Here is a 20,065-nt window from a genome sequence, read left to right as displayed (position 1 = left end):
GTGCGTCTAATAAATTGGCCAGGTACTATATTAATTTTATGTGAAGCTTTCAGATACTGTTTCCTACAATTGATCACAATGATTCAGATGGATAAATTTAAATTAGTTTATTAAAAAGAATTCAGCAGTTAAATAAAACAACCTTACAATGAAATAAAAAAATAATTACATAAATAGGACTGTGTATAGAGATTAATAAAAAAAGCTATTTTAAAATAAGCTTATAATATTATAAAAAACAAAATATCAATTTTCAAGTTTAGTAGCAATAACTATAAGTTAAAAAAACTGATAGTTTTTGCTACTAAACTTGAAAATTGATATTTTGTTTTTTATAATATTATAAGCTTATTTTAAAATAGTTTTCTTTCACAACAATCAAAAAAAAAATTTTTTTTTATGGGTTGTTGTCCTTGAATAATTAAATATATCCTTGAAATAAATAAGAAATATGCATTTTTTAACATCATTAAAATCTCTGAAGTTGGGTAAAGATTTAAATATCATATTACAATTTAAAGTTATATGAATGTGTAGTGTGATAAAACTAAAATGATAGATTTATGGGGGGAAAGGCAACTGACAATGCCAACCTTCATCTATCAAAAGGTACCTTGTGATTGAATTTAGTTAGCAGGTCTTTAGTGAATTGATGTTTAATAATCATAATGGTAATTACGCCACATATTCATCACTTTACAACTGCACCATTAAGGACCAGTCTATTATAATGCATTTTTTTTATTTACAATTAAACATGTTCATTAAACATTGCTAGCCATGGCGGTAACTAATTTTAATCGACACTAAAAATAAATAAATAACAATTATATATTTTAATTCTGAATCTTTTTAAAACTTGAAAAAGATGTAGTTTGTTTATTAAATAAAGTTCATAACAGCTTTGTACAGTAATAAAAAAAAATTATCTTTAACAACTGCTCTTAAATGAGAATACAAAACGCTGAAAAATAAAATTTCCAACTTCTTAACATATACAATCTCTAATTTATAAACATTTATTTAAGACATAATACTTCTTTATACTTGAAACTGAAAACGTTTATCACATAGTGTTATATGGTGTTTCCGATCAATTTCAAAACTTTTGGTCCATGGATTAGCATATGACGTTTCAAATCACTTTTCTGTCGAAATCCTTTGTAACAGAATTTACATTCAAAAGGTCGTATTCCGGTATGAACCAGGACATGTTTCTTCATGTTAGTAATTATGTTACTAGTATAGTGACACACACAGCAGTTAAATACTTTTACAGTCTTGTTAAGTAACACGATATTAGAAATATAATATAAATCTTTAGTAGAGATATTACCACCTATAAAAAAAAATAAAAAATTTAAAATATTATTGTAGAAATTAAAAACAGCACTTATATTTTTAAACTATTCATCTAATTAAAATATGCTATTCCTCAGTTTTATTGTTAAAACCATTAAAAATCTAAAAAAAAAAAAAAAACTTCACACATTTTGTCTATCAATTTTATATTCAGGCTTTCTATAGAAATTATATCCTCCAATTAACCATGTTAAGACATGGAATTTTTATCAGTACATGAAAAAGAGCTTAAAATTAAATAAAACATTATCGTTACCTGAAGGTGAAACATTATTAACCTTCCTTAAAGACAAATTTGGATTGGAAATGATAAATGGTAGGAATGATCCAACAACCAAAGGGGGAACTACCATTGATGAAGTTTTAGCAAGAAATATTGAAAAAATAGAACTCAAACATTTCGTATTTTACTTTAGTTATCATAATCCCATTGTAAATGTTATAGATTTGGATATTTCGAAAATGATAATTAAAAGATGCGATCAATTGTGAATTGTAAGCAATGTTAATAAAGTTTGTCTTAAAGAAACAATATGATTTCACTAAAAATCAATTTCTACCCCTTCCTATTTTCATTTCCACATTACGAAGTTTCACTTCTTCCGCGCGGAGGGACTCCACGCACTATTTTTTATTATTTTTCTCTGATTGCATTTAATAATAATGGGTTTTCTTAAATTGAATTCCAGGTGAATTATGCATTTTTGAACGAAATTAAGGTTCTAGAGCTGGTTTAACAAAGATTTATGTTTTACATAACAACATATGACTGTATTATATGGCTACTTATAGTTGTTTATCTTTGAATCAATCAAGTGTGACTTAGCTTATATGGCAAAAGTATGTACTAAACTTATAAGAGAACAGTGTACTGCAATGTTTTTTTTTTGTGTGGTTACAGTCCATTAAAACTTGAAACGATTTCAGTCGTGGTCAGACATAGATAATATGAACAACTTTCTGTAAACACAAAATCTCAAGAAACTATCTCTACGCATTGATTAACTCTCGTAGATAGTTTCAACCCTTTGCAATACCTTATTTTGATGAAATTGGTTAGAAAATCAGAGATTTCTTTTTTAGATTTATTAAACTCTATAATAGATTTATTGAACTCTATACCACATAAATAAGTTTGGTAAAAAAGGTGAAAATAGAAATCCAAAAATTTTGTAAGCTAAATTTTTTTTTAAATAATTGAAAAAAATACCTGAAATTAGAGTAAGAAAAAAGTATATGGTAAACATTTATCCACAGAATGTTATCAATGTCTTAATAAAAATATCAATGCGAGATTTCGTTTATATATTTAAATTGTGTGAATATAAATACAAATCTCAAAATTTAAGTTAAAAATTGCGTAAATAAGAATCTCAATGTTTAATTTTAAAATCGCGTTAGTATAAAATCGTGTGAATATGAATCTCGATGTTTGATTTTAACATTGCATGAATACGAATCTCGATATTTGATTCTAAAAATGTTAAAATATGAATCTCAATGTTTGATTTTAAAATTGCATCAATACGAATTCCGATATATAATTTTTTAGCTAGTTGAATATTAATCATTATAGCGGCTGGATTTTAAATCAAGCAAATATGAATCGCGATGTGTGATTTAAATCATGGTAATTTAACTTTAAATCACGTTTGCATTGGCTGGAAAAAGCGTAAAAACAAATTTTTCTTGTTCTTCTCGGGAATTTGAAACAGTCTTTGAAGAAGCGGAATATTTTTTTCTTTTTAGTAATACTAAAACATTTTCCGCGCATATTATACGACTCTGGTCATGGTACGACACATTTAAGCATAACTAAAAAAAAATAAATAAATACAATTCTGAATCCTAAAAAAACTTCCACTTCATTTTTTTTGTAAATCAAAAACGATCAATATGATATCCTCCTGAGACCTGAGCTTTAAGCAATGACAGAAAATATGTAATATACTTGCAACAGAAGGAAGTAAAATCATGCATGCAATAAAATACTTTTTTCTTGGAAAGACAGAAGGATTTTTAATTAAACATAACATTTTGTTAATTACTTATAATTACATAAAAATATTTAAAACTTTAGTTTTAGCCCACTATAAGATACTTTTATAGACAATTTCTTCACATTTTAGTCACGGAATGAGATTCACAAGACTCAAATAAAACTTTTATTTATTTGAGTCATAAAACTTTTTTAAAATGTTCTTCGTATCAACTTTCTTACTGTTTTTATGATTTTTCTTTACAATCAAAATTTCTTACCCTCAAGAGTAAATCTAATTACAGCTTTACATAGACATGCAAAAAGAAAATCGAAATTTTAAAATTTTGCTTTTTTTAGTGATAAAATAGCACTAAATGTATTTGAAACTGAATCTTATATACACATTAAAGGGCTCTTAAAAGAAACACACAAAAGCAGGATATTGGCAGGAAAACCTTTATAAACCAGTAGCAATGTAATTGTATCATAATTTTACAAGGTGAAAACAGAATGGTTCACCCTTCAGTAATAAGATGTATTTAAAACAGTTCCCCAACTTTTTACTCATGTAATCTAGTTTAAAATCATTTTAGTAGTAACTCCATTATACACAAAATGTAAAAATTGTTTTCACATATAAAGTAATAAAAAAAGCTTGTGCAATATAAAGTTTATCCCATAGTAAATCCAATAAATCTCATTGTTTTGGCTCGTGGGTCAGCATATGACGCTGCAAATCACTTTTCTGTCGAAAACCTTTACAACAGAAATTACATTCAAAAGGTCGTATTCCAGTATGAACCAGGACATGTTTCTTCATGTTTGAAATTTTGTTACTAGTATAGTCACATACACAGCAGTTAAATACTTTTACATTCTTGTTAAATAACAACACATTTGACACATAATATAAATCTGGATTACTGAAATCAGCACCTACAAGAAAATAAATTTGAAATATTATTAAATGAATTAATAATAGAGCAGTGGATGCATAGGTTATTTTCAAATTATTTAAGTAAAGACCAAAATAATATAAAAGTATGTCTTGTCAAAAGCTCGACTCAAAAGAGTCAGTAGCATATAATTTTGATTCCATTAACTAAAGTAAGAAGAACATACAGTCTTACAATACTTAAAATATATTTTAATAGAGGTTCAATTAAATGGATAATGCTTTTAATTATAGAATTGATAAATTTAGTACTTTGTCTTACATAGTTTTGTTCCCCTCATTAATGAAAATACTCCACTTTTCAAAAGAGGAAACATGGAGAAAAATTATATATAAAATAAAATGGATATTAAAATGAGTAAAATTAATAAATTATAAAACTTTAAGGATGTTATACATTTCAAGTAACTCTATAATATTAAAAGAATACAGTAGGAATGTTTCGCGGAAAAAATTATTCTGAAATAAAAAAAAAGTTTAAGAAAAATGATTTAAAAGGCAACATTATAAGAATGAAAATTACTTGAAGAATATTGCTTTGTTACTAGTTTTCTAAATACAAAACCTCTTAAGTGGTGGAAATAAGATCTTTAATTAATGAAGTTTTTGATTACTAGAATTTTATACAGAAAAACTGATCCTTAAAAGTTACAGTTGGGTAGGTAGGCACTTTATTTACGTCACACTAGAGCTGCACGATTGGCGATGATCCGGGAAGCATCCCTGAATATAATCCGAAGACATGCCATTGCAATTTTGATCCATTACAGAGAAGATGGCTCCCCTGTTTTGGTAGAACGATGACCAGTGAGCGAAGTCGAGCACATTACAGTAGAGCAGTTTAACGAGGACCAATGCTGCACACCGTTGGTCCCTACGCAGGCTGATCAAAGTTGTCATCCACCTGCTTATTGACCGCAGCCAGTGATGCTTGATTTGGGTGTTCTACCGGGAAACGTAGCTTTAGGATCAGTCCACTGCAGGGCTTAAAAAGTTACATTACTTGGGCTTCACCAACTAGTGCTGATCACTCTCTTATAGAAACTGGTTATTTTGTCAAAAAAGTACTAGTCCAATCATTTACCTATTAACACACATAATCTATAAGATAAACATTTGTGTCTACATCAAAACATAGTAAGTTAAAAATCACTTTGGATCTGATGCAACTGTGATATCCTAAAACCAAAGTGGCAAGTAAAAGGAGAAAATACTGCTTGGCTGTTAGTAACTTAAAAATCTGGTTTTCATATATATAATTTCAATCTGCTAATTTCTTTTGGGTGCATAGCCAAATCTTTCGACAAAAAATAAGCACCTATAAAGTACATTTTAAGCATTCAAAAAACATTCTTAAGCACTATACACATTAACAAAATGCAAAATAACTACTAAAGACTTTACATGATCATGATAAAAATTAGCCATTTGAAGGCAAGATATATTCCAAGATATATTGGAATGAAATATCACAATAACAAAAGCATTTCATTCATCAAGGCTTTTTTGGATTTAGTAAAAGAATATGGTTTTAAATTTCCTCCTTTATTTATTGAGAAAAAGTTCATTAAATTTCCTCCTCTATTATAAATTTTTTTTTTTTTGTAATTTATGAAAAATCCTCTATATAAAAGCTTAGGATATGTGCAATATATTTTATAACTATATTCTCAAATACTGTTATTACATGTGCAAGAAAAAAAAAATTACTGTTCAGTTTCTTGAAAGAAAGAAATTGTTGATCTCTAAAATGGAATAGCTAACCCTTGATAATCAGCAAAAAAATTTACTACAATATGTAATATGAGAACTTTGTCATCAAAAACAACAAAAATTGTGATAAACAGTCATTAAAAGTTTGGTTAGAATACTTATTCATAAATTAAAAAATATTATACTGTATTAATCCACCAAGGTCTCCTGGGAAAAATTGCACTAAAAATTTCCTGCTACGCAAGTAAACTAAACCAGATTTTGAAAAATATAGCTCACATATACATCACTATTATACAACAGTGTTTATATTGAGCATCATTGTAGGTATATTCATAAGGTAGGTATCATTATGTAAAAATATCTATCATATATTGCAATATATATTAGATTGCAAATATATATTATGTTGTAAATATTATATTGCAATATATTATGCAAATATTATTTTGCAAGATATTTCTATAGTCAGGAAGTGGAACAAAATTATCTACAATTGCAAGGAAGGGCATAAACTAAACCAGATTTTGAAAAATATAGCTCACATATACACACCACTGTTATACAATATACAACAGTGATTACATTGAGCATCACTGTAGGTATATCCATCAGGTAGGTATCATTATGTAGGAATATTTATCATATATCAAGATAGATTATTTTATGTTGCAAACATATATTACGATATATTGCAAATATATATTGCGATATATTACGTTTCAAATATTATTTTGCAAAATAATATTTCTCAAATCAGGAAGTGCGACAAAATAATCTACTATTGCAAGGAAGGGCCTAAACTAAACCAGATTTTGAAAAATATAGCTCACATATACACACCACTGTTATACAATATACAACAGTGATTACATTGAGCATCACTGTAGGTATATCCATCAGGTAGGTATCATTATGTAGGAATATTTATCATATATCAAGATAGATTATTTTATGTTGCAAACATATATTACGATATATTGCAAATATATATTGCGATATATTACGTTTCAAATATTATTTTGCAAAATAATATTTCTCAAATCAGGAAGTGCGACAAAATAATCTACTATTGCAAGGAAGGGCCTAAACTAAACCAGATTTTGAAAAATATAGCTCACATATACACACCACTGTTATACAATATACAACAGTGATTACATTGAGCATCACTGTAGGTATATCCATCAGGTAGGTATCATTATGTAGGAATATTTATCATATATCAAGATAGATTATTTTATGTTGCAAACATATATTACGATATATTGCAAATATATATTGCGATATATTACGTTTCAAATATTATTTTGCAAAATAATATTTCTCAAATCAGGAAGTGCGACAAAATAATCTACTATTGCAAGGAAGGGCCTAAACTAAACCAGATTTTGAAAAATATAGCTCACATATACACACCACTGTTATACAATATACAACAGTGATTACATTGAGCATCACTGTAGGTATATCCATCAGGTAGGTATCATTATGTAGGAATATTTATCATATATCAAGATAGATTATTTTATGTTGCAAACATATATTACGATATATTGCAAATATATATTGCGATATATTACGTTTCAAATATTATTTTGCAAAATAATATTTCTCAAATCAGGAAGTGCGACAAAATAATCTACTATTGCAAGGAAGGGCCTAAACTAAACCAGATTTTGAAAAATATAGCTCACATATACACACCACTGTTATACAATATACAACAGTGATTACATTGAGCATCACTGTAGGTATATCCATCAGGTAGGTATCATTATGTAGGAATATTTATCATATATCAAGATAGATTATTTTATGTTGCAAACATATATTACGATATATTGCAAATATATATTGCGATATATTACGTTTCAAATATTATTTTGCAAAATAATATTTCTCAAATCAGGAAGTGCGACAAAATAATCTACTATTGCAAGGAAGGGCCTAAACTAAACCAGATTTTGAAAAATATAGCTCACATATACACACCACTGTTATACAATATACAACAGTGATTACATTGAGCATCACTGTAGGTATATCCATCAGGTAGGTATCATTATGTAGGAATATTTATCATATATCAAGATAGATTATTTTATGTTGCAAACATATATTACGATATATTGCAAATATATATTGCGATATATTACGTTTCAAATATTATTTTGCAAAATAATATTTCTCAAATCAGGAAGTGCGACAAAATAATCTACTATTGCAAGGAAGGGCCTAAACTAAACCAGATTTTGAAAAATATAGCTCACATATACACACCACTGTTATACAATATACAACAGTGATTACATTGAGCATCACTGTAGGTATATCCATCAGGTAGGTATCATTATGTAGGAATATTTATCATATATCAAGATAGATTATTTTATGTTGCAAACATATATTACGATATATTGCAAATATATATTGCGATATATTACGTTTCAAATATTATTTTGCAAAATAATATTTCTCAAATCAGGAAGTGCGACAAAATAATCTACTATTGCAAGGAAGGGCATAAACTAAACCAGATTTTGAAAAATATAGCTCACATATACACACCACTGTTATACAATATACAACAGTGATTACATTGAGCATCACTGTAGGTATATCCATCAGGTAGGTATCATTATGTAGGAATATTTATCATATATCAAGATAGATTATTTTATGTTGCAAACATATATTACGATATATTGCAAATATATATTGCGATATATTACGTTTCAAATATTATTTTGCAAAATAATATTTCTCAAATCAGGAAGTGCGACAAAATAATCTACTATTACGAGGAAAGGCCTAAACTAAACCAGATTTTGAAAAATATAGCTCACATGCACACACCACTGTTATACAATATACAACAGTGATTACATTGAGCATCACTGTAGGTATATCCATCAGGTAGGTATCATTATGTAGGAATATTTATCATATATCGAGATAGATTATTTTATGTTGCAAACATATATTACGATATATTGCAAATATATATTGCGATATATTACGTTTCAAATATTATTTTGCAAAATAATATTTCTCAAATCAGGAAGTGGGACAAAATAATCTACTATTGCAAGGAAGGGCCTAAACTAAACCAGATTTTGAAAAATATAGCTCACATACACACACCACTGTTATACAATATACAATTATACAACAGTGATTACATTGAGCATCACTGTAGGTATATCCATCAGGTAGGTATCATTATGTAGGAATATTTATCATATATCGCGATATATTATTTTATGTTGCAAACATATATTGCGATATATTACGTTTTATATATTATTTTGCAAAATAGTATTTCTCAAATCAGGAAGTGGGACAAAATAATCTACTATTGCAAGAATGGGCCTAAACTAAACCAGACTTTGAAAAATATAGCTCACATAAACATCACTGTTATAAAACAGTGTTTAAATTGAACATCACTATAGGTATATCATCAGGTAGGTATCATTATGCAAGAATATTCATCATCGCTCCATTTAGTCAGAATACTAATTCATGAATGACACTTTGAGCAGTGTCACACTGCATAGGTACTTCTATAAACTAGTCTTTTCATTCATATTCATTTTGATCAGTCATAATATTTTATAACCAGGTTTACGATCACTAATGTTCAACTCCGCAGCCTTGGTATTTTTAACCAATCTAGAAGACAAGGAAACTGCTGGATCATTACTCCCAGAGGTATGATTTGTTATGGGAACATGAAGAACTTTGTGACTGAACAGTTTTAACATGCATCAGTCACCATTTACTACATGGGGAGTCTTTGGCTGGCGGGGATTGAACACACAACCTCTTGGACATGGGCCCGGTTCCCTACCAACCAGGCTATCCTGGCCCTATCAGTATAGTATTTTATATTAAAACTGTCGTTGAACAGCTGACCTAATTTTTGGGTTTACGAATACTAATGTTCAACTCCGCATCCTTGTAATTTTGAACTCCTGGATCAAGTATTGGAATAAATTTGCCTTCGTGGAGGACTTTTTGATGGAACTAGCCCGCATTTGTATTAGAGAGAAGACCATGAGAACCTCTCACGGCTAGTCTGACGGCAAAGGGACTCTAATCCATGATCGGTCTACCACTGAGGATATTTCAGCCAGCACTGCAGTTGGCGCAAGCCGGATTCGTATCGACAAGCCACGACTCGGATTTAAACCCAGTTCAACTCATCGGAAGGTGAACACTTTATTCCCTGAGCCATCCAGGCTCATCAGTATAATATTGCAATAATACAGCCAGGGACTGGTGGGCGGCAGAGGAGGATTTAGCCCCTCTGGATTAGCCAGCTTAGGATTTAGGAGAGTAACAGAAGCGTCAACTTCAAAGAAATAAAAAAACTTTAATTGAATATGTAATATGTTTTTAAATTCTAATATTATGCCGATGTTCTTGTATTTTTTAGGGGGAAAAGACACTAATTATTTTTTTTTCTTCATTTTTCATAAATCATAATATTAAAAAAAAATCAAGAAATCCGTAGCAGTAACTACCGAAAAAAAAGATCGATGGCAAAATCACGCAAATCGGACTCTTCAGAAAGGGGTTACAAAATGCGTGTTTTCATTTTGAGACTCAGTTGTTGCAATAAATAATACAGTATTAAAAATATTTGATTTTAAAAGCTATGTAGAAATCAATACATAGTAATAACTGATTGCATAAAAAAGTTGAAAGAAAATTTCTGCAGAAAAGAAAACCAAAACTTTTTACTTCATTATTCTCAAATGAGAACAGAAAAATCACAAACATTTTCCCTCCACTCCGATGCGCGAGAAAGGTACCTTTGAATATAATTCTGAAGGAAGGAAAAAATCTTTCAAAAATTTCTGCAGAAAAGAAAAACAAATTTTTTTATTTCCCAATGGAAAAGTCTTTCTGCGAGAACTCGATAACGTTCTGCGGTCTTGTTGCCACGGGGGTTGAAAGTATAATGTGATACTGACTGATAATATTTCTTCTACAAAATTATTGTTTAAATTGCTGAGGAAGGAGAAAAATATATATTTCTTCTTTGTGGAAATGTCTTGTGCTAATCTGACTATCTTTACCTTCACAATTATAATTTGCTCCTATTTTTGCAGATTGTGTCACTCCTGCCCGCCAACTTTTTATAACAACAAAATCTCTCATCGGTAAAGTTGTTTACCCTCTTCATAGTTGCTGTCTTTGTGAATATTCTTCCCTTAAAATGTCTAATGTTAAGGCACACATTAAAACTCACACTGGTGAAAAACCTTTTAAATGTACTATTTGTGGGAATTCATTTTCTCAAAAAAGCATATATATATATATGCACCATTAACGTTCTGCCACAATGTCACCACGATTCTGCCATAGGGGTGAGTTAAGTGTGACTTATTTATTCTGAGATATTTAACTAAATGGGGCACTAATGGATATTCATAAACTTTTTATGATTTCACTCTCATTACCAAATAGAAAGGGAAAAAATCTTTTATTCATATTTAGTGCAATTTTCAATGAAAAAAAAAAACAGATTATAATTTACAAAGATACACATAACAAAAGAATTCAATCAAATACTTTTTCAATAAGTATACAGGAGAAAAAAAACATTGCAATTAGAAATTAACAGTTAATATTCAACACGATTTAGATCAATAAAACCTATACTTAAATTATTAAATTTTTATAATTATAATCATTAAGGAATGATAGTTATGAAATATAACTGAAACGAAAAACAATATTTACATAATTCAGGTCTAATATTTCAAATCAGCTATGATAAGTAAACTACAATAAACAAAAATCCATAATTATAGATAATAGGGTAATGTAGGAAACTGCATTATTTCAAGTTTCAATATAAATGAACATATTAAATTGAAAGAAACAAACAAATTATTTGTATCACAATTGCTTTAAAAAAATATTACAATTATTAATAATCACTTCAATTTATTCCACTAATGTTCAACCCAATTTAATACAGCTTGTCAAATATAAAAATAATTATTTTACTTATCCTTGTACGTAACACTTAAAATCAAGTGATAGTCACATAAAATAAATATAATACAATATTCAGACCTCATACAAAGCAATCAATCAAATACTCAAAATTTATTGAAAATTCAATTATATTAAGTAAATTTAACATAAAAAAAGACAAGGCCAATCATTTTTTGTCTCTCTTTAATTCGAAAAATAACTTACCTGAAATGTTCTGACCTTTCATAATTTGATACAATTTAAGTGCTTATTTAATCATTCACATGTTCAGGTGCGATTGTGAACCCAACTCAAAAATCCTGAAAATTTCTTGAGTAAAATCATAAACAACACATTTCAAAAATTTAATGTCTTCATAAATTTAAATCATTTGATATTTTCCCATCATGAAATTCTAAATAAATTATATGCAGCTCAATTAAAATTAATAATTACGTATAACTATACTTTTATCACTAGTTAGATATATTACTCTACCAGAAAAAATATTTCCAAATGAAAGAGATGTCAAGTAGATATTCTAGTTATAAGATTTTTAAATGAAATATTCAAGAATTTTTTTCCATAAATGTGAGTGATGATTTCTTGAAATTCCTGAACTTTGGATTTCCGGAAAGCAACCAGCAAAAAATCCGGATTTTTTCTGGAGCACCATCATTTCTGCATGTTAGAAACATATCTATATATACATACATATATATATACACATACTTATCTATATATACATATATAAGAAAAATGGCACCATAGATATTTCACAACTTCAGGTAGTTTTTGTACAACATGCCCTTAAGTATACCAAAAGTATAAGGTACAAAAATATAAGGTATCCAAGTTTTATTATAAAAACAAGAGTATTTCAACATATCTATAATTAGTATTTATAGAGAAAAGGAGACTCAATAATCTAATCAAGTTTATAATATGTTTTTATTAAATTAATTATGATTATATTTTAAGATTCTGGATGTCTAATCTATAGACAAACAATCATGGAATAGCTAAATTGGCCCTTTCAGTCTTTCTAGGTGTATGCAGTAATGTTCAGTCTTTCAAGTGTTAAATAAAATAGACTCAATAAGAGTTAAAATAATAAAGCATATAATTAGGTGTATACCACAAATTTTCGTAAAATCAACATCTAGTTTCAACTAACTAGACAAGTTAGTTAAAAATATGCAAAAAAATAATTTGTATAGAAATTGTTAAATACATACAACTCACTTTTCCCCTACAGCTTCACGAGTACATTTATTAACAAAAATGCACCTATTTCACTAAATTTTTAATTGATATGAAGGGATTAAATGTAGCATATATACAGGTTATATAAGGGATTACTAAAATATTTTTCAACATACACTAACATTATCTGATTGAAAACTTTATTTGAATATAAAATAAGTCAATGTGCTTCAAAAATAGGCAACTTATTCTTTTGAAAACTGATTCCCTTGTCAACCTCATTAATTCCTCCCCACCTCTTCACAATGTGTGGAAATGCATTTTATTCCCCTGATTTGCCTCTCGACTACTGTGATTTCTTCTGTTCTGTTTTTCATCTTTTTTTCTTGTGCCTGTGGTTTTCTTAGTTTTGTTTCCCACCTTTATTTTTTCATTTCTTGTTGATAATTTCACATCATTCTTATTTATACATTCATGTCTGGCAAGTCTGGAAAATGGACATCTATTTTTGAAGCTTATGGACTGTTATCTCATATTTATTTATTTCAATCGGGTAACGTTACTGCTCCAGTTTCTTGGGATTATTTATTTGATATCCTCGTGAACTTTGATAGCTTCAAAACCTTGTTATGTCAAAAAAATATTTTTCGCCTTAGCATTACATATCCACCTAATGTTAATTTGAATTCCTATGTTGATGGGTGTCATCTCCAAATCTTGCTATGTCAAAAAATTTTCAAAATAGAAAATTATTTTTTTTGGAAAAATCGCAATGTAAATTCATTGTAAACCAATTCTTTTCTATTTAATGCACAATTATTTTTGCTTTACTGTTAAAAATAAAATTATCATTGTTGTATTTAGACTTATAGTCAACTATCATCATATTTAATAGTTATTCTTATGTTTCACGACTCTAATTTTTAGAGTAATATTTTACAATATATTTTTGTTAACTTTTTAGAAACGTATTTAGATCTGAACTTGTCAACTCAAAAACTCGCTATCTCAAAACATTTTTATCGCCCCTTCCATTTTGAGATATCAAGAGTATACTGCATTGTGTGGCTATTGTTGCGAATCCGTCACCTCCATCTAGCGGACAAAACCAAAACTCATTTTAGCTGTAGCCAAACTGATAAGCTTATGTATTATTATTGTTTTTCAAATACGAAGGAAGGGAAGGAACAAAGGGAGCAACCGCTTCGATTAAAATATTTACTTCTATGCTTTAATTGTAATTATCTTTATTAAAGTTTTCCTATTATTCTTTTTAATAGTTAATAATTGAGTCTCAACGAGAAGTAGGTATCTATTAACAGGAAAAATACGGTCAGACCCGAAGAGAAGAAGTGATTTAAAGAAGAGGTAAGCTTTTACCCAAATTATATTTTACTGGCTTTAAATCAAAAAAGTATCTCTTTTTTAATAGCTATGAAGTGAACTCCTCCAGACTAAAAGTCTGGGACTGTCTGCTGCTATGGTAACAAGCGAGAGCACAGTTCTAATGGGCGTGCAATAGAGAAATGAAGGTGTAGATTGGTTTACTCACGCTGACCAATACAAGATCAAGTCAAAACTATTCACCCACACCCCTATTTGAAGTGACTTTTCCTCATAACCATGGTACCCGCAACAACGGAGCTCTTCTGAAAGCCATACTATACATTAACATTATTTGCAACATTCAGCATAATATACAACATAAAATACAAACTTTCAGAGATTATGTTTCATATACATGTGATGCTTTAAAGTACTCTTATTGGTAAATACTTTACCACAATCATCGCACTTAAAAGGTTTTTCACCAGTGTGCACACGCATATGCTGTTTCACGCACCATCGATAATTAGAAGTGTAAGGGCAGAATGGGCACTGGTAAACTTTGCACGAGACTTTAGAGCCATCATCACTAATAATTGTCCTTCGAAATGATATGCACGTTTCTTTAGGTGCCATTGCAGGTGCTAAAATTAAAAATACATACTTAAATAAGAAATACAATTTTCTGCATCCAAATTGCTTTTTGTATAAAAATATATAAAACTGACCGATTTCTATAAATAGGAATAAAAACAACTGAAATAACTTTATTGGTAAGGTGTTTTGCTATTTAACCACTTTCCTTACCAATTTTTTAGAAAAAAAAATGCATAAAACCAACATATTATTTTTACTTCATTAATAAATACAAGGAACAAAAACAAAAGGTAACACACAAGTTCTAAGTTGAAATTTTAATTTTTTTAAGCGTAAAAAATATTTAATTTGTCATCAGTTTAGCATTCCTAAATTATCTCTGGCAAATGAAAAAAGTATTTGTATATGTTCAAATTTTCATAATCTGTAAAATCATCTGCATTACTTTCACTCGCGAACGTAATTTTTTCCTTTTCTTTTTTTGTTTGTAAATTCATCAACCATCGTATATACAATTAGACAAAACACGCCTGCAGTCCCAGAAATAGCAAAACTCCCAAACAAAAATTGGCAAACTTCCAATCAAAGCAGATTATTATTATTTTTTTGTTTTGCTTCCGGTTGAGTAAAAACGAGATAAAACAAAACGTATTGACGAAATCTGCCATTCCCGTGTTTACTCGGGATAACAAATATTTGCAATATATACATACCTGAGTTAATTCAGGATAATCAGGTAAGCGAGGAAAGACAAAAATTTGGAAACAGAGTTTAGTTATCGAGTGATCATTAGAACATGCTCAAACAGGTAAACAAGTTTTAATATTTTTCACTCCCCATTCTTCACCAATTATTTAATAGCAATTTTTTGTTTCTTTCTCTTTTTAATGTGAATATCATTTTGACAAAGCTCTTAAAAATACACATAAAGTGCAGTAATTTTAGAATATCACACATTTTAATTTCAAGGCGCCGTTTTACACAGTCTGAAATAAAACTTTGTTATGTTAGGAGTAATTTGATTCCATAGTCTGCCTCACTCATTTCTAGATATAAAGCACACATGCAAGAAATGTGTGCAAATGTGTAAAAAATAAACCATTATGACAAACATATGTGCAAAAACAAACCCTATGTATGGAAAAATTTATATTTATTTTGTAATTTTTTTTTATCTGGAAATAAGCACATATTAGAGTTTCTTAAACATTTAATCTCACATATTGAACAAATAGCAATATTGATCTTGTTTATAAAATAAATCTAGACATTTAAAATTGCTTGTTATTATCTGATTGATTCAAAGGGAAAAAAATATATTGTATTTTACAATAGTATGCAAATTTTTATTTTGCCCCTTTCTGCTGGCTTTCTAGGTGGTTGTTTAGATTTTTTTAATGCTAACTTGGGCATTGGTTGGGAACCTTGATATTATACTTGAACAATCCAACTTTTGTGACAAAACACATACAATTTTAAAAATGAAACCAAGATGTAAAATACATGCTTTGAACTAAAAGGAATAGTACACTATCTGGACAAAAGTATGCGAACATGTTATGATGGTGGGAACATAATGGTGTTTGAAAACATGAATTCTTAGATGTCTGTGGACACTCCCAATTCTATGGCAATATTTCAGGGAAGGCCCATTTTTCTGCAGGCTTCATTCACACATCGAGACTTGGGTTGGACTGGCCTTCTAAGAGCCTTGATCTATATCTCATAGAACACCTCTGGGACGAATTAGAGCGCAGATTACGACATAGCCAGACAAATCGACCCTCTTCACTGCAACGCACTTACTTCAGCTGTGATGGAAGTCCTATCAAAGACTGGTGGAAAGTGTGCAGGCTGTCATCGATGCAATCATCAGGTTAATATGTGCCTCAGGACATTTTAACTCAGTACCAGTGGCATAGTTTTGAGGGTTTGGGGGACGAAATCCCCACCGAAATTAAACAATTAATGAACTACTGTATGTGAAGTAGGATGTAGATGCATAAAAAAGTTTTTCATTTTTTTTTGTAATTTAAATGTTTAGAATATACATACTATATATATATATGAAGGAGGGTATCCAATAACCCCCCTCGAACATACAGGGTATCTGCTACATTTTAAATTCATGACTCATTCCAAGAATTTTATTCTAAAAATACTTTTCTCGTTCATTGGAAAGGAAAGAAACAGTCTCTATTTTTCTGTTCTCATTTCGGAATTAAAAAAAATTTCCCAATGAGTGGCTTGCTTCAGCTAGAATTTCAAATTGATAAAAAAAAAAAAAAAAAAACAATAACAAAAATTCTAAAATTACAGAAGTTTAAAAATTTATTCGCTCTAAAAATGATGTTTTTTCTTTCATTTTTTGAAAGAGCATCATTTTTAAAGAACGTGATATATATAGTCATATTTTATATTTTAAAAAATATGACCGTGAGTGGGGATTTTGTTACACATTCGGAGCACAATGAAATTCAGATATTCGGAACACAATGAAATATGGGGGGGGGGGGGGGGTAAATTCCATTTTAAAAATTAAGATTTTTCGGTGACCTAAATCCATGACTTTATATGATTTACAAAAAAATAAATAGTTAAAATCATGACAAATTTTGCTCAATCGCAAAATTCATGATTTTCTAGGTGTCCTGAAAATACATACTGTATCTTGAGAAAAAATTAATTTTTTTCTTATTTTAGTAAATGTTTTCGGAACATGTGAGTTTTCAAATTAACTTTTTGAGAAAAACTTCGTCCACAATGGTCGCACACAAATGGCTTTTCACCAGTATGTACACGTATGTGTCTTTTGATTCCAAACAATGAGTAAGCTGAAAAATTGCAACATTGGCAACGGTATAGGGTGGTGAGTTGGCCACTTATTACTACATTATCAGTATAGAAAATCTCTTGATCACAACTTAATGCAGGAGCCTTGACTGAACCTAAAATTAAAGAAAAAAATTGGTTTAGAACAATAATAAAATTTTGGTGCACAAATAATTAGCAATACATAAAAGAATGTCATTTTTAGTTAATAAACACTCGATTACTTACATCAGTCATTCTAGAAAAATTATGTTTTTTTCCTACAAGTAAATTAATGAAAGTATTTATATATAATATTATATATACTTTTTATAATTTTTCCACTCTTAAACGGCATGAACATCTTTGACAAGGATAGTCCTGTCTCTGACAATTTTAAAGTAAGTAGGAAGTTTAATGACTATTAAAATTCTTAATTAACAAAAGAAATCAAGTTAAATATTAACTTACAAAAGGAAATAAAAGCTAACAATTAAAATAAGCAATGCAATTAATAGTTATAAAAACAAATTAACAAAGGATAACTGACAAAAATAAGCTAACAATTAATAATTAACAAAACAAAAAAAAGTTAACAAGGAATCACAAAAAATAACAATGAATGTAAAAAAAAACTAACAATTAATAACTATCAAAAGCAAGCTAACAATTAATAAATAGCAACAAAAAAAACACTCAAATTAACAGTTAACTTGCAATTAATCCCTTAATAAATTTACTGTTGTTTTTGTAGTACATATTCTTTTATTTCACATTCAAAATTATTATCGTAAACTATTTTACATTATATTATAGTGTATTAAAGGTAATTAAACAACTTTAAAACTTATTTTTTTCTGTGTATGCCATTAAATTTCGAAATTGTTAAAAGTGTGCTGCGACAAAAAAAAAGGGTTGAAAATCACTGACAAAGATGAAATGTTGCAAATATGAATCCATTATTGCAATGAATCGTTAATGTGGTGAAGATACACAATGGCAGTATATTAATGTCATTATCCATATTTAATGTAGGACCTTAAAGCATCATATTATCATGATACTTTCAAAACAGTTTGCTTTAATTTAGTATTTCCAATATTTAGAACTATTCTAAGTTTGCTGTTTAAATCACTATTACTTAGATCTAAGAAAAATTGTGAAAAATCATATTTTATACTTTCAAAGTTTTTGTAAAAAAAAAAAAATCAATTATTTTTTGTGACAGAATACAACTTTCCATAAAAATTTGCATTATATTATCAAAATACAGTAGAAACATCAATTAACCATAATAATTTAAACCAAACCTACTTCCAGCAATTAAAATCTCCAGATTACAGAAGCTCATCTTTTTAATCATCCACTTTCATTAACAAACTCTGATAGTCAGGATAATGATAATTATGTATAACATAACAAGTTTACTTTCAGAAGAAGGGGGAAAAGCTTAAGAATCGACAAAACAGGTATTTCAATGAAGAAAGTGCGGATAATAGCTGCTCTATAATGAGTTCTTTTTTTAATAACAAGTTAAAAATATAACTGTACAAAACAATAAACCATATTTTAAATATTAGAGACAATTTAACGAAATAATGCTTTGCAAGAAAATAATTTAAAAAACATTTTTGTTTTAACTGAGATAAAACCTTTACATTTTTAATTAGCCAAAAATCCCACTCAATTTGTTACTGATATTAACATTTTAAATAGAATAACAGACATACAATTACAAATTATCATATTTATAATAAATGAACAAAACACAAAAGAAAAAATTATAAAACATACAAAACACATACCAAACTATAGAATTTTAAATATATATATAAAAACAAAGATAACAAGTAAAAATATTTTAGCAAGAGAAATAGATTTGCAATATGTTTTTATGAACAGATTAGAATAACAGAGTTTTTGATATCAGAACAAGTAAAAATTCAATTTTGAAAAAAAAAAAAAAAAAAAAAAAAAAAAAAAAAAGAAGCCTACTGGTTAATAGTTTTTTTTAATTCATACATTATAAAAAAGTAGTTTTAATTACTTAAAGTTATTCATGTAACATGATACAACATTGACATGGTAGTCATTGTTTTACCTATACTAAGGATGAT

At 28.4% G+C, this 20,065-nt stretch overlaps 1 protein-coding gene across 1 annotated transcript in view; it reads right to left on the bottom strand.

Annotated features, from left to right (window-relative positions):
- The window catches only part of LOC107442328 (zinc finger Y-chromosomal protein), a 90,779-nt gene extending 72,293 nt beyond the window's left edge, over nt 1-18,486 (bottom strand). Inside the window, exon 1 of the mRNA XM_087168930.1 lies at nt 1,048-18,486. The gene's annotated coding sequence lies outside the window, so the exon portion shown is untranslated. The remainder of the gene's footprint in view (nt 1-1,047) is intronic.
- Between the last annotated feature and the right edge of the window lie 1,579 nt (nt 18,487-20,065).

Source organism: Parasteatoda tepidariorum, chromosome 7 (assembly GCF_982258835.1).
Source record: "Parasteatoda tepidariorum strain Cologne lab strain chromosome 7, Ptep-v5.0, whole genome shotgun sequence".
Lineage (NCBI taxonomy): Eukaryota > Metazoa > Arthropoda > Arachnida > Araneae > Theridiidae > Parasteatoda > Parasteatoda tepidariorum.
The sequence above is the reverse complement of the archived record's forward strand: the minus strand, read 5'-3'. Positions and strand labels throughout refer to the sequence as shown.